This window comes from Salmo salar, chromosome ssa17 (genome assembly GCF_905237065.1).
Source record: "Salmo salar chromosome ssa17, Ssal_v3.1, whole genome shotgun sequence".
Lineage (NCBI taxonomy): Eukaryota > Metazoa > Chordata > Actinopteri > Salmoniformes > Salmonidae > Salmo > Salmo salar.
The window spans coordinates 81,228,819-81,245,731 of record NC_059458.1 but is presented as its reverse complement, the minus strand read 5'-3'; the positions used below and the strand labels follow the sequence as shown (position 1 = coordinate 81,245,731).

The 16,913-nt window shown below is 42.2% G+C and overlaps 1 long non-coding RNA gene across 1 annotated transcript; it reads right to left on the bottom strand.

Moving 5' to 3' along the window:
* Positions 1–1,245: 1,245 nt before the first annotated feature.
* On the bottom strand, positions 1,246–12,357 carry LOC106595077 (uncharacterized). Its single transcript, XR_006760199.1, has 9 exons — positions 11,793–12,357; positions 11,508–11,564; positions 11,291–11,410; positions 10,946–11,020; positions 10,537–10,631; positions 9,692–9,823; positions 8,200–8,241; positions 1,806–1,889; positions 1,246–1,620 (listed from the first exon to the last, which is right to left on the bottom strand). It is a non-coding gene; the product is annotated as an uncharacterized lncRNA (long non-coding RNA).
* Positions 12,358–16,913: the final 4,556 nt, after the last annotated feature.

Below are 16,913 nucleotides of genomic sequence, written 5' to 3'. Positions count from 1 at the left end.
AGAGGAGGAAGAGAGGAGGGAATAGTGGAGGAAGAGTGGAGGAAGTGTTGAGGAAGAGTGGAGGAAGGGAGGAGGAAATAGAGGAGGAAGAGAGGGAGGAAGAGAGGAGGAAGAGAGGAGGAAGAGTCGAGGAAGAGTGGAGGAAGGGAGGAGGGAATAGAGGAGGAAGAGTGGAGGAAGTGTTGAGGAAGAGTGGAGGAAGGGAGGAGGAAATAGAGGAGGAAGAGAGGGAGGAAGAGAGGAGGAAGAGAGGAGGGAATAGAGGAGGAAGAGAGGAGGAAGAGTCGTGAAGAGTGGAGGAAGGGAGGAGGGAATAGAGGGGGAAGAGAGGAGGTAGAGAGGAGGGAATAGAGGAGGAAGAGAGGAGGAAGAGTCGAGGAAGAGTGGAGGAAGGGAGGAGGAAATAGAGGAGGAAGAGAGGGAGGAAGAGAGGAGGAAGAAAGGAGGAAGAGAGCAGAAAGAGAGGAGGTATTTGTGCCTATTTGAGGAGGTATTTGTGCCTCTGTAACTTTCTCACTCATCGTTACTCACGATTCATTCAGGATTATTCATTAAAACATATTCTCTTTACAATAACAGTGACTCCAAAATGACAGAATACATTATTGTGTCACTGTCCCAATACTTTAGGAGTTCACTATAGCGGATGTTAGTAAATGCAGTCTACAGTGCTGCTTGCATGGAAGTTTAGTCTCTAGACGTTTGGTTTCTGGACGGACAACACTTTACTGTGGAAATACAATCTAGCAATTTATCTGTGTACAATAAGACATGATTTACAATGTAAACAATAAAGCTCATCTCAGAAAGCTGATTACAAGCCATATTGACAGAAGACAGAAGAGGGAATGATATTGTCAGTGTGGGGCTAGAGCAGAGCTTCCTTATTACGTTGGCTTGCTTCCCAAACGGCACCCTATTCCCTATGTAGTGCACTATTTGTGACCAGAGCCTTATGGGGTAGTAGAGAAGAGGGTACCATTTGGGACACAGCCATTAATTGTTTTTGTCAGTGCGTCTAGAGCAGAACTTCCCTATTACAGTGCTTCATAATGTCTCACTCTAAAGGTCATACTAAGGTCATCCTAAGGACACTTCTTACTCTTCTAGCCTGAATTTAAAGGTAAAAAAAGGCATGACTCTCGTTCTCAGTTAAAAGCTTGATACGTTACTAATCTATTTTCAGTTAAAATCATGACGTTTTGTCCGTTTTAATGGACCATCAGAATGACCAGAAAAGCCATGGACAGACGAAACTTTATTATGATAAAAAAGAAAAGGTTATACACAAATGAAATGAACGGTGAGCAGTGAGTTGGGCCTTTTCATTCCGAACGCTCATATTCTTTTTTTTGGTTGCACCTCGTCTCACGTTGTTCGAGCACCTTCTACTCCTCGCCTCTTGCCAGGATGCCAAAACTGAAACTCTGACCTCATCCCTGGTTATGGGTGTAAGGTCGTCGGTTAAACTCCCACAACTCCCACAACTCCCTCCACATGGCGAATTGCCTGGAATTAAGGTGTGAAACGATATCCATCGTCTATAGTCTCAGGAACTTCAGTAGACTGCACCTTCTTGATCTGACGAATCATCATGCCGGATAACACTAGCCCAATCAACTGTGGGAAGGATGTTACAAAATTAAATTACCCATAACACAGTATGGCTGGAATTCAATCAAACATGGGAGGGACGGGTAAATCAGGGATAAACAACAAAAAAATTACAAAGGAGTTAAATTGAGTTTGGTTGAATATTTGTTATGTATAATGTATTAGAAAAATTATTATAAATAATTCCATACAGAATAAACACCAAATCCCAAGAAGAATCCAAGTCCGGTCTTAAAAGCAGAGTCGAAGTTCTTCAAGATGAGAGGACCACAGGGCTGAGAGGAGAGACACATCCATTGATATTTACATTCATTGGTCCATTAGATATACAGTAAAAGGAGGACTCTAGTCTAGAAGGATATCACTTTGTTTTGGTATAGACATTGCCACATTGCTTCCACCATTTAAAAGTAGTCAACTGGGTGGGGATTTCTATGGGTCGAGAGTGATTTGCCAATGATCAGAGAGCGTTGCTTTCATCAAATTGGGTTGCCTGTGGTTTGTAAAACAAAGACTAAGGTAATATCCAGGAGCCAAGACCAAGATGTATACCAGGACATTGGTCCTAAGACCCAGACCCAGTGAGTTGAGACCATGACAAGTTAAAGACTGAATTTATGTGGTCTTGATGGTCGCAAGACCAAGATCACTAGATCAAGAGTTCATGGGCCTTTTCTTCAATTGTAAGAAACTCAAGTAGAGTAAACTTGTGTACAGTACTGTACAGTACGGTAGAGTACAGTACAGTACAGTACGGTAGAGTACAGTACAGTACAGTACAGTAGAGTATACTACGGTAGAGTAGGGTACAGTAGAGTACAGTACAGTAGAGTACAGTACGGTAGAGTACAGTACAGTAGAGTATACTACGGTAGAGTAGGGTACAGTAGAGTACAGTACAGTAGAGTACAGTAGAGTATATTACGGTAGAGTAGGGTACAGTAGAGTACAGTACAGTAGAGTACAGTATGGTAGAGTATAGTACAGTAGAGTATACTACGGTAGAGTAGGGTACAGTAGAGTACAGTAGAGTATACTACAGTAGAGTAAGGTACAGTAGAGTACAGTACAGTAGAGTACAGTACGGTAGAGTAGAGTACAGTAGAGTATACTACAGTAGAGTAGTGTACAGTATAGTACAGTACAGTAGAGTACAGTACGGTAGAGTAGAGTACAGTAGAGTACAGTAGAGTATACTACGGTAGAGAAGGGTACAGTAGAGTACAGTACAGTACAGTACAGTAGAGTACAGTACAGTAGAGTACAGCACAGTAGAGTAGAGTACAGTACGGTAGAGTAGAGTACAGTACAGTACAGTAGAGTATACTACGGTAGAGTAGGGTACAGTAGAGTACAGTACAGTACAGTAGAGTAGAGTATAATACGGTAGAGTAGGGTACAGTAGAGCACAGTACAGTACAGTACAGTAGAGTATACTACGGTAGGGTGCAGTAGAGTACGGTAGAGTACAGTACAGTACCGTACAGTAGAGTATACTACAGTAGAGTAGGGTACAGTAGAGTACAGTACAGTACAGTAGAGTAGAGTACAGTAGAGTAGGGTACAGTAGAGCACAGTACAGTACAGTACGGTAGAGTAGAGTAGAGTAGGATACAGTAGAGCACAGTACAGTACAGTACAGTAGAGTATACTACGGTAGGGTGCAGTAGAGTACAGTACAGTAGAGTACGGTAGAGTACAGTACAGTACAGTACAGTACAGTAGAGTATACTACGGTAGAGTAGGGTACAGTAGAGTACAGTAGAGTAGGGTACAATAGAGCACAGTAGAGTAGGGTACAATAGAGCAGAATACAGTAAATTAGGGTGGATTACAGTACAGTTTAGGGTACAGTAGAGTAGGGTAGAGTAAATTATGGTATAGTATACTAGGGTACACTACAGTAGAGTATGGTAAAGTAGATTAGGGTACAGTGACGTAGAGTACATTAGAGTAGGGTACAGTACAGTAGGGTACAATAGAGTAGGGTTAATAGAGTAGGGTACAGTAAATTAGGGTAGAGCAGAGCACATTAGAGTAGTGATGCCGTACAGTAGAGTATGATACAGTAGGGTGCAGTAGAGTAGGGTTCATTAGAGTAGGGTAGAGTAGAGCATGGTATGGTAGAGTAGGGTTATGGTACAGTAGAGTAGGGTGCAGTAAAGTAGGGTACAGTACAGTAGAGTAGGGTACAGTAGTGTACAGTAAATTAGGGTGCAGTACAGTAGAGTAGGGTACAGTACTGTATGGATCAGTAGGGTACAGTAGAGTAGGGTACAGTAGAGTAGGATTGAGTGGGGTACAGCAGAGTAGGGACCAGTAAGGTACAGTATATTGTGTTACAGTATTGTACAATAGAGTAGGGTTCAGTAGAGTACAGTGGAGTAGGGTACAGTGGAGTAGGGTACAGTGGAGTAGGGTACAGTGGAGTAGGGTACAGTAGAGTAGGGATAAATCTGCATTGTTTGCTTTTTGGGGTTTTTGACTTTGTTTCTGTATAAGCACTTTGTGTCATCTGCTGATGTAAAAAACGTTATAAATAAACTGTGTTCATTGATAGGGTAAAGTAGAAACAGTAGAGTAGGGTACAGTAGAGTAGGGTAGGGTACAGTAGAGTACAGTAGAGTAGGGTACAGTAAAGTACAGTAGGGTAGGGTACAGTAAAGTAGGGTACAGAGGATTACAGTAGAGAAAGGTAGGGTAGAGTAGGGTACAGTAGAGTAGGGTACAGTAGGGTAGAGTACAGTAGAGTAGGGTACAGTAGAGTACAGTAGAGTAGGGTACAGTAGAGTAGGGTAGGGTACAATAGAGTACAGTAGAGCAGGGTACAGTAGAGTACAGTAGAGTAGGGTAGGGTATGGGTACAGTAAAGTAGGGCGCAGTAGAGTAGGGTGCAGTAGAGTAGGGTATGGCGGGGTAGGGTGCAGTAGAGTAGAGTAGAGTAGGGTAGAGTAGAGTAGGGTAGAGTAGAGTAGAGTAGGGTGGGTTACAGTAGCGTAGGGTAGAGTAGGATACAGTATAGTAGGGTAGGGTTGAGTAGGATACAGTATAGTAGGGTAGGGTTGAGTAGGGTTGGGTAGCGTAGAGTAGGATACAGTATAGTAGGGTAGGGTAGAGTAGAGTAGAGTAGGGTGGGTTACAGTAGCGTAGGGTAGAGTACAGTAGAGTACAGTAGTGTAGGGTAGGGTAAAGTAGAGTAGCGTAGTGTACAGTAGAATAGAGTAGAGTAGAGTAGCGTAGTGTACAGTAGAGCAGGGTACAGTAGAGTAGAGTAGCGTAGTGTACAGTAGAGTAGAGTAGAGTAGGGTACAGTAGAGTACAGTAGGGTAGAGTAAAGTAGAGTAGAGTATAGTAGGGTAGGGTACAATAGAGTAGAGTGGGGTAGAGTAGAGTAGAGTAGAGTAGGGTAGGGTAGGGTATAGTAGGGTCCAGTAGAGTAGAGTAGGGTACAGTAGAGTAGGGTAGAGTAGAGTAGATTAGAGTAGTGTAGGGTAAGGTAGGGTGGGTGGGGTAGGGTGCAGTAGAGTAGAGTAGAGTAGAGTAGAGTAGAGTAGGGTACAATAGAGTAGAGTGGGTTAGAGTAGAGTAGGGTAGGGTAGAGTCCAGTAGAGTAGAGTAGAGTAGGGTACAGTAGAGTAGAGTAGAGTAGAGTAGGGTAGAGTAGGGTAGGGTAGGGTGGGGTAGGGTGCAGTAGAGTAGAGTAGAGTAGAGTAGAGTAGAGTAGAGTAGAGTAGGGTAGGGTAGGGTAGGGTGGGGTAGGGTGCAGTAGAGTAGAGTAGGGTAGGGTAGGGTGGGGTAGGGTAGGGTGGGGTAGGGTACAGTAGAGTAGAGTAGAGTAGAGTAGAGTAGAGTAGAGTAGGGTAGGGGACAGTGCGTGGGGTAGAGTACAGTAGGGTAGAGCACAGTAGAGTAGGGTAGGGTAGGGTTCAGTAGAGTGCGTGGGGTTAGTAGAGTAGGGTAGGGTATGGTAGAGTAGAGTAGGGTAGGGTGGTAGGGTAGGAAACAGTGATGAGGGTAGGGTACAGTAGAGTAGAGTAGAGTAGAGTAGAGTAGAGTAGAGTAGGGTACAGTAGAGTAGGGTTGAGTCAGGTAGGGTTAGGTTGAGTAAGGTGGGGTAGGGTAGGTTGGGGTAGGGCACAGTAGGGTATAGTAGGGTGGGGTAGGGTAGAGTAGATTAGGGAAGGATACAGTAGGGTAGGGGAAAAGTAGAGTAGGGAAGGGTACAGTAGGGAAGGGTACAGTAAAGTAGGGTCCAGTAAAGTAGCGTACAATAGAGTAGAGTAGGGTTCAGTAAAGTAGGGTACAGTAAAGTAAGGTCGGTAAAGTAGGGTACAGTAAAGTAGGGTTAGGTAGACTACAGTAAAGTAGGGTGCAGTAGGGTAGGGTACAGTAAAGTACAGTAAAGTAGGGCTAATTAGGGTAGGGTACAGTAGTGTAGGGTACAGTAGAGTACAGTAAAGTAGGGCACAGTAGGGTAGGGTGCAGTAAAATAAGATACAGCAGTGTAGGATGCAGTAGAGTACAGTAAAGTCGGGTAGATTAGAGTGGGGTAGAGTGGAATAGGGTACAGTAGGTTAGGGTACAGTAGGTTAGGGTTCAGTAGAGTAGGGTGTAGTAAAGTAGGGTAGGGTAGGGTAGAGTAGAGTAGGGTACAGTAGAGTAGAGTACAGTAGAGTAGGGTGCAGTAGAGTAGGGTACAGTAGAGTACGGTTTAGTAGGGTAGGATTCAGTAGAGTACAGTAAAGTAGGGAACAGTAGGGTAGGGTACAGTAGAGTACAGTAAAGTAGGGTAGAGTAAAGTAGGGTGGGGTAAAGTAGGGTGCAGTAGAGTAGGGTGGGGTAAAGTAGGGTGCAGTAAAGTAGGGTGGGGTAAAGTAGGGTGCAGTAGAGTAGAGTGGGGTAAAGTCGGGTGCAGTAGAGTAGGGTACAGTAGAGAAGGATATGGTGGGGTAGGGTCCAGTAGAGTAGGGTATAGTAGAGTAGGATATGGTGGGGTAGGGTTCAGTAGATTAGCGTACAGTGGAGTAGGGTACAGTGGTGTAGGGTTCAGTAGAGAATGATTCCTCAAAATGTACCGTATTTTATAATTAATATACAGTACATTCGGAAAGTATTCAGAGAAAAAATTGATAACATTTTTTCTCATCAATCTACACACATTACCCCATAACAACAATGCAAAAAAAAGTTTTTAGAAATGTTAGCAAATTTATATAAAAAAATAAACCCAGAAATATCACTTTTACATAAGTATTCAGACCCTTTACTGAAGACTTTATTGAAGAACCTTTGGCAGCGATTACAACCTTGAGTCTTCTTGGGTAAGACTTGGCACACCTGTATTTGGGGAGATCCTCTCATTGTTCTCTGAAGATCCTCTCAAGCTCTGTCAGGTTGGATGGGAAGCGTTGCTGCACAGCTATTTTCAGGTTTCTCCAGAGATGTTCAATCAGGTTCAATTCCAATCTCTGGCTGGGCCACTCAAGGACATTCAGAGACTTGTCCCAAAGCCCCTCCTGCGTTGTCTTGACTGTGTGCTTAGGGCCGTTGTCCTGTTGGAAGGTGAGCCTTCGCCCCAGTCTGAGGTCCTGAGCGCCCTGGAGCAGGTTTTCATCAAGGATCTCGCTGTACTTTGCTCCATTCATCTTTCTCTCGATCCTGACTAATCTCTCAGTCCCTACCTCTGAAAAACATCCCCACAGCATGATGCTATCACCACCATGCTTCACCGTAGGGATGGTGCCAGGTTTCATCAAGACGTGACACTTAGCATTCAGGTCAAACAGTTCAATCTTGGTTTCATCAGACCAGAGAATCTTGTTTCTCAAGGTTTGAGAATCCTTTAGGTGCCTTTTGGCAAACTCCAAGCCGGCTGTCATATGCCTTTTACTGAGGAGTGGCTTCCGTCTGGCCACTGTACCATAAAGGCCTGATTGGTGGAGTGCTGCAGAGATGGTTGTCCTCCTGGAAGTTTCCAAATCATTTCCAAATCATGTCCAATTAGGTGAAATGACCACAGGTGGACGCCAATCAAGTTGAAGAAACATCTCAAGGATAATCAATGGGCTTCCGAGTGGTGCAGCGGTCTAAGGCACTGCATCTCAGTGCTAAAAGTGTCACTACAGACCTTGGTTCGATTCCAGGCTGTATCACAACCGGCCGTGATTGGGAGACCCATAGGGCGGTGCACAATTGGTCCAGCGTCATACTGGTTTGAGTTTGGCCGTGGGAGGCCGTCATTGTAAATCAGAATTTGTTCTTAACTGACTTGCCCAGTTAAATTTTAAAAAAGAAACAGGATGCAGCTGAGCTCAATATCAAGTCTCATAGCAAAGGATCTGAATACTTATGTAAATTAGGTATTTCTGTTGTTTTTATTTTTAATACATTTGCCAAAATTTCTACAAACCTGTTGTCACTTTGTCATTATGGGGTATTGTGTGTAGATTAACGAGTAAATTGTTTTATTTAAATCCATTTTAAAATAAGGCTTTAATGTAACATAATGTGGAAAAAGGGAAGGGTTCTGAATACTTTCCGATTGCGTTGCATAGTGTTGTTTTGGCTGACATAAAGAAGCATTACCTCTCTGTAGATCCACATCATTTCAGATTTGTCAGATCTTCCCTGAAGTAACAAAGAACGCAAGAAAAACGTTTAAAATAACATTATTGGATTGAAATTTCTTTGACATACAGTACCAGTCAATAGTTTGGAGACACCTACTCATTCAAGGGTTTATCTTTATTTTGACTATTTTCTACATTGTAGAATAACAGTGAAGACATCACAACTATGAAATAACACATATGGAATCACGTAGTAACCAAAAAAGTGTTAAACAAATCAAAATATATTTTGTATTTGAGATTCTTCAAAGTAGACACCCTTTGCCTTGATGACAGCTTTGCACACTCTTGGCATTCCCTTGACCAGCTTCATGAGGTAGTCCCCTGGAATGCATTTCAATGAACAGGTGTGCCTTGATAAAAGTTAATTTGTGGAATTGCTTTCCTTAATGCTTTTGGGCCAATCAGTCGTGTTGTGACAAGGTAGGGGTGGTATACAGAAGATAGCCCTATTTGGTAAAAGACCAGGTCCATATTATGTTAAGAACAGCTCAAATAAGCAAAGAGAAACGACAGTCCATCAATACTTTAAGACATGAAGGTCAGTCAACTTGGAAAATGTCAAGAAATTTCTTCAAGCGCAGTCGCAAAAACCATCAAGCGCTATGATGAAACTGGCTCTCATGAGGACCGCCACAGGAAAGGAAGACCCAGAGCTACCGCTGCTGCAGAGGATAAGTTCATTAGAGTTACCAGCCTCAGAAATTGCAGCCCAAATAAATGCTTCACAGAGTTCAAGTAACACATGTCAACATCAACTGTTCAGAGGAGACTATGTGAATCAGGCCTTCATTGTCGAATTGCTGCAAAGAAACCACTAAAAAGAAGAGATTTGCTTGGGCCAAGAAACATGCGCAATGGACATTAGACTGGTGGAAATCTGTCCTTTGGTCTGATGATTTCCAATTTGAGATTTTTGGTTCCAACCGCTGTGTCTTTGTGAGACGCAGAGTAGGTGAATGGATGAGATCTGCATGTATAGTTCCCAGCGTGAAGCATGGAGGAGGTGGTGTGATGGTTTGGGGGTGCTTTGCTGGTGACACTGTCAGTGATTTACTTAAAACTCAAGGCACACTTAACCAGCATGGCTACCACAGCATTCTACAGCGATACGCCATCCCATCTGGTTTGCGCTTGTTTTTCACCGTAGTTTGATTTGTTGAACACTTTTTTTGGTTTCTACATGATTCCATGTGTTATTTCATAGTTTGTATGTCTTCACAATGTAGAAAATAGTAAAAATAAAGAAAAACCCTTGAATGAGTAGGTGTGTCCAAACTTTTGACTGGTACTGTAAATTGTTTTTATTATATGTAACATTTTCTTCTTGTAATATTCCTCGTAATTGAATTAGTTGGTTGCCGGGAGTTATTCCTGCTCAAATCACATAGTTAGGATTAAAAACTCCTAGCCCCATTTAAAACAGCCGACGTGTTTTTTTTACTCACCCAGTTGCCGCCATCTTTAGTCGTTTGCACCTCCATACATTGGGACGGGTCTGACTTGAAACTAGAACATTTACAGGTCTCTGGAATCTTGCTATCCCAGTCTCTGTAACTCATTATTCCACAACACTTACCCTGCAACAGCAAACACAGTTGTCAGTGAACACGAGGTAAGAAACAGTGAACACGAGGTGAGAAACAGTGAACACAAGGTGAGAAACAGTGAACACAAGATGAACACGAGGTAAGAAATAGTGAACACAAGGTGAGAAACAGTGAACACAAGGTGAGAAACAGTGAACACAAGGTGAGAAACAGTGAACACAAGGTGAGAAACAGTGAACACAAGATGAACACGAGGTAAGAAATAGTGAACACAAGGTGAGAAACAGTGAACACAAGGTGAGAAACAGTGAACACAAGGTGAGAAACAGTGAACACAAGATGAACACGAGGTAAGAAATAGTGAACACAAGGTGAGAAACAGTGAACACAAGGTGAGAAACAGTGAACACAAGATGAGAAACAGTGAACACAAGGTGAGAAACAGTGAACACAAGGTGAGAAACAGTGAGAAATTTACATTGCTAGTCTTACAAATTGATCATGACACATTAAGACTTCTTTATGAATTGGGTTGCAAAATTCTGGTAACTTTAAAAAAATTCACAGGTTTTCCAGAAATCCTGTCTGACAGATTCCCAGATTACGAAGGGAATGAGCATGAAATCCAGAATGCAGAATCCAGGATTTATGGAAAACCTGTGAATTTAGGGAAAGTTATTCAAATTTTGCCACCTATTTATGAATATTAGTAATTGTGGACAATATGTAGACTTCCACAGTACTTGTACTTGTAGAGCCATGATAGTTTGTCGGTGCTCGCATCAGCCATCATTTCTGATGTAATTGCAGGGAGGTTTTCTTTAATCAGTTGCATGGCCTTAAATAATGAGGAAAAAATACACATTTTGAGACGATTCATCAATTTAAGATGCTTTTATATTTAATTTAAAGTGTTAATTAAGCCACAAAGTAAATGTACAAAATATAAACTGTGAAATAATAATAAATAATAGCAATAGCTTGTGTCTACAGAACTTTCAAACCCGGCCGTATAACAGCTTAGTTTAAGATAAACAGTGTAAGTGATATATCGGCATAAAATCAATGCATTTTTTTAAAAGAATAATGCAACTATTGACAAATTATGATTTTAATTTCACAGGACTTTTAAATATCTAAAGAAAAGTTTACCTCAGGCATTGAACGAGCCATTTGAAATCCAACAATAAGAAAGAAGATTGTTCCAAAGCCTATTATTCCAAGGAACTGAAAATAAAACACACATTTTCGGCAAACAAACAATTAGTAAATCATACATAATGATACAGTTTTGTTTAATACATTTCTTTAAAATGTTATTATATATATTTTCTGCCACATTGAATTAAATAATGTTACCATGCAACCATATTATTGTCTCTTGCAGGAAAAGTTTGATTTTGTATTTGATTTATAGAAACACTATGGTTAATAAAGGTTAATAATGTGATGTTTTTGAACTGTTTTGTATTGTGTCAATGAGATTCAAGTATTTACCACTCGCAGTATCACAATGTTCTCTTTGTATGCACCATATGCTCCAAGTAAAGAGAGCAGCACAGAAACAACTGCAGTCGATATAATCCATGTCAAGCCAATTGACTCTCCTTGGTCATGCTGGAAAACATGATCACAAGCATTGTCACTGGGGGTGAGTCAAAGACTTCAGTTTTACAGTTGTTGTTTGTGTTGTTAATTAGTTGGATCATTTCACCTCTGTATTATATGGTGCTGCGATCACTGCCAAAACCAATAGGACACACCCTGCAATCTAAAACACCATGAAAAACGGGTCACAATTTAGAATGCATCAATTAATACATCAAGAAAAGTTAGAAACATACACAATGAAAGTAGTCAAACAACAGAACTACTTTATAAAAAAATACCAAATAAAGAGGTTAAAAGACACACAGGGAGAAAAATCTATGAATAAACCAACAGGTACACTTAATGAACAATAAAATGTATGAGGTTATCTCATGTTAATATTGCTTACCCCTGACAACATGTTGAATCCAAAGAACAGCTGTTTCAGACATCTGTTGACCTGTGCCATTGTGAACAGAATCAAAGAGCAAAACAAGCTGTTAAAATGATGCTGGGCACACAGAGTATCTACTTGCTTATCTAGCCCCTGTTCTCAAATCAGACTGTTTCAACGGCACACCCTGCTTTAATAATACCACCGCTTGTGAGGAGGGCGGTCTTTCATCTGTATATCTACGGTAAATGACGTTAAAACAGGCAGGGTTTCTGACAGGAACGTTCTGTGACGGCCGTTTACATGATGTTTAGCAGAGCAGGGCAGGATTTGGGCAAACTGCTTGTCAATGGGGAAAGTGACAAACTCGTCGTCCCTTGTTGGCACGTTTTCTCTAAATCGCAAAACATTAGCTATCTTCAAGACAGTTTCTGCAGTAGCTGAATAGATCTTCACTACATGACCATGAAAGTGACAAACTGACACATGTCCATATTTGTCATAAATAACTGCATGACAAAGGAAGTGCTGTACTGCACTGTATGCACTGAATGCGACGACATGGTTCTACGCAGCTAGCTTGGCAGCAATGGCATGCTAAACTAAGATGATCAGGCGTTTGTAGGGGAACCACCTCTTATATAAAGGTGAATGGAAACACGGATTTAGAAGCCAGCTAACTCTAACTGTAAATGGCCATATTGGCATTGCTGTCACTGGCAGGCGAGAACATTTTGGAACTCCCCAAAATGGCTGAATTTACTGAGTAGCGCCAAGTCTGAGAATTAGTTTATTACAGAGAAGGAAATAATTGTTAGTTAGGGAGCCAATAAACCAACTGAAACCGTTCATGTTTGAGCCTATCGTTGCCCCCAGATGAAATAGTTATTTCTAGTAGCAGTAACAACACAGCCATGCCGCCTGAAACAGCTCAGCTAGAGGGTTGGCGTAGCTAACACAAACTGGTAATGGCTAGAGTATGAGTGTGTGTTGTAGAGAGATTGTAGCGATACAGCACAAAATCCCAGCGGATGGTGGCTGTATAACTGTACATCCAGTCAGAGGCTCCTGTCAGACTAATCCTTATGAAGGACTTCCTGGCCGAAGAGGTTACTTGACCAGTCAACAGGCGATTTGCCAGCTAAATAATTGGTGAAATGTTGCTTGACTATAAATTGTTTAAAGTTAATATCAGTAGTGGGTAGGTGTTCAATATATTGTAATGAAACAGGCAGGGAGCAGGTCTCGAACCCTCGACCTTCTAGCCCGAAGTCCAGCGTGCTATCGACTGTGCCCCAAAACAAGCCCGAGCTGCAGGGTAGATATCCGTGCTTATAAACCCAGGTTCGTTACACTATATAAGTATCCTATATCGATGTTTATTATCAGCGCTGTTTGGCACTTTGGTAACACATTTGCCATTAGATTAGACGACAGGAGTTTGAATCGCAGACGGCATCATGATTCATGAAATCTCATTCTAACCAATAATGGGGCATGCTCCTTATAAATACATTGTGACTTGGTTTCGGTATCAGACTAACTTTTCTTATGATTTTGTTTGACGAGCAAAGTTTATCGCCAGTTCACCCCATCTGCACAAGGGAGAATTGGACGAGGTGTACAGCGTCTCATCCCTGCGTGTGCCGTTTCTTCCATAAAGCGCGCATACACCGACGAAAAGGCACTGAATACAATTCATTTAGTAACTCTAGCCTAAGACATGTACACATTGTATTAGTTAGCTTGTCCACCATAACAACAGGTTCAAGCGTAACCAGATGAAGTTGCTTTGAAGATAATACTACTTTCAGTGCGCACTAATCCCGGTGTCCCTGTCGCTAGAGTAGTGACTTCAACAAGCTTTGGCTGCTATTATTGGAAAGGAATGGTAACTGCACTCAGCAACTAGTTGGCAGAGTCAACGTAGACGTTAATAATATATGCCATTTAGCAGACACCTTCATCCAGAGCGAACTGTGTTATATGGTAGAGGAAACAGATCATAGAAACAGGATAACAATGTTGATATCATGGATGGTCAGTCCTTGCATCTATAACTCTGTCTATGAATTTGAGAGCGGTTACATGTCTCCAGCCCCATCCCTCAGCTTTTTACCCAAAGAGGAGCAGGGAGACACTTTGTTATTGTTTCTACTGCTGATTGGCACTTTAAGAAGTTAAGATGCAGATTAAATCCACACCAACATGTTACAGATACTATATAAAAACCCCATCACTCAGACAATTAGTGAATACACAGTATCCAGCACAGCAAACAATCAATCACTCAGTTAATGAATACACAGTATCCAGCACAGCAAACAATCAATCAATCAATCAATCACGTTAATGAACACACAGTATCCAGCACAGCAAACAATCAATCACTCAGTTAGTGAATACACAGTATCCAGCACAGCAAACAATCAATCAATCAGTTAATGAATACACAGTATCCAGCACAGCAAACAATCAATCACTCAGTTAATGAATACACAGTATCCAGCACAGCAAACAATCAATCAATCAGTTAATGAATACACAGTATCCAGCACAGCAAACAATCAATCAATCAGTTAATGAATACACAGTATCCAGCACAGCAATCAATCAATCAATCAATCAGTTAATGAATACACAGTATCCAGCACAGCAAACAATCAATCAATCAGTTAATGAATACACAGTATCCAGCACAGCAAACAATCAATCACTCAGTTAATGAATACACAGTATCCAGCACAGCAAACAATCAATCACTCAGTTAGTGAATACACAGTATCCAGCACAGCAAACAATCAATCAAATGTATTTTACAAAAATCCTTTTTACATCAAAATAATAACCACAGTGGTTATAGAGGGTGCAACAGTTCAACACCACAGAAGCAAATGTCCGTTGGCTTTTCATAGCTGAGCATTGATAGGTTGAAAGAGACAGTTGAAACAGTAGGACTGGGACAAGGTTGCACAACCATTGAAACAGGTAAAAAAAAAATAATCAGTGGAAAAACAATTCCACTCCAATTCCCTTTATCTTTGAATTGGCTGTTGAATGGCCTGCTCCTTCTCCATTTTCAGAACACCATCCTGTTCCCCCAGAGTGATCGATAGTATATCTTGGCACTGAGTTGATTGTGATTCTGAGCTCTCAGGTTCATACAGTGATCTCCCTCTGTCAGCTCCTCTGTGGCGTAGAGGGGCAGGACTCTGTTGCGTAGAGGGGCAGGACTCTGTGGCGTAGAGGGGCAGGACTCTGTGGCGTAGAGGGGCAGGACTCTGTGGCGTAGAGGGGCAGGACTCTGTTGCGTAGAGGGGCAGGACTCTGTGGCGTAGAGGGGCAGGACTCTGTGGCGTAGAGGGGCAGGACTCTGTGGCGTAGAGGGGCAGGACTCTGTGGCGTAGAGGGGCAGGACTCTGTGGCGTAGAGGGGCAGGACTCTGTGGCGTAGAGGGGCAGGACTCTGTGGCGTAGAGGGCAGGACTCTGTGGCGTAGAGGGGCAGGACTCTGTGGCGTAGAGGGGCAGGACTCTGTGGCGTAGAGGGGCAGGACTCTGTGGCGTAGAGGGGCAGGACTCTGTGGCGTAGAGGGGCAGGACTCTGTGGCGTAGAGGGGCAGGACTCTGTGGCGTAGAGGGGCAGGACTCTGTGGCGTAGAGGGGCAGGACTCTGTGGCGTAGAGGGCAGGACTCTGTGGCGTAGAGGGGCAGGACTCTGTGGCGTAGAGGGGCAGGACTCTGTGGCGTAGAGGGGCAGGACTCTGTTGTATACTGATGGTCGTGAGCTCAATCTAGCTGGGCCCCGAGCTCTTTAGTGATGGTCCCGATGGACCTCTTCTTCACCGCAGCACAGGAACACTGGCACCTAGGGGTCGGTTTGGCATAATGTACCAACCGTTCTTTCCTGTTGGTAGAAAACAATTAAGGCATCTATTAGGCTATAGTTATATTCAAGAATCACTGCAGATACTTGAAATAAACAATAGTCTTAGAAATAACATGGATTTGCATGTACCACCTCTGCCTCCTGCACAGTCTCCTCAAGGATGAAGATGTCATCCTGAAAACAAACAAACGTTTTAAGACAACTGAACCCAAATATATCAGTTGGCATTAACAAGCTACCTGTCTTGTATGCCTTGTCAACACACACACACACACACACACACACACACACACACACACACACACTACACAAGACACAATAGAGGGACATTTATTTTTCAGCAAACATCAGCTATGACAATTTCAGTCTAGCTAAATGAGGTGGAGCTAACAAAACATTACAAAAACAAATCTGTCAACAAAATGTATTACAGTACTTGACTATCTGAGGTGGAAGCTAGCTACAGTAACTAACGGTACCTAATATGAAATGTATTACAGTACTTGACTATCTGAGGTGGAAGCTAGCTACAGTAACTAACGGTACCTAATATGAAATGTATTACAGTACTTCACTATCTGAGGTGGAAGCTAGCTAACGTTACAGTAACTCACGGTACCTAATATGAAATGTATTACAGTACTTGACTATCTGAGGTGGAAGCTAGCTAACGTTACAGTAACTCACGGTACCTAATATGAAATGTATTACAGTACTTGACTATCTGAGGTGGAAGCTAGCTAGCGTTACAGTAACTCACGGTACCTAATATGAAATGTATTACAGTACTTGACTATCTGAGGTGGAAGCTAGCTAACGTTACAGTAACTCACGGTACCTAATATGAAATGTATTACAGTACTTGACTATCTGAGGTGGAAGCTAGCTAGCGTTACAGTAACTCACGGTACCTAATATGAAATGTATTACAGTACTTGACTATCTGAGGTGGAAGCTAGCTAGCGTTACAGTAACTCACGGTACCTAATATGAAATGTATTACAGTACTTGACTATCTGAGGTGGAAGCTAGCTAGCGTTACAGTAACTCACGGTACCTAATATGAAATGTATTACAGTACTTGACTATCTGAGGTGGAAGCTAGCTAGCGTTACAGTAACTCACGGTACCTAATATGAAATGTATTACAGTACTTGACTATCTGAGGTGGAAGCTAGCTAGCGTTACAGTAACTCACGGTACCTAATATGAAATGTATTACAGTACTTGACTATCTGAGGTGGAAGCT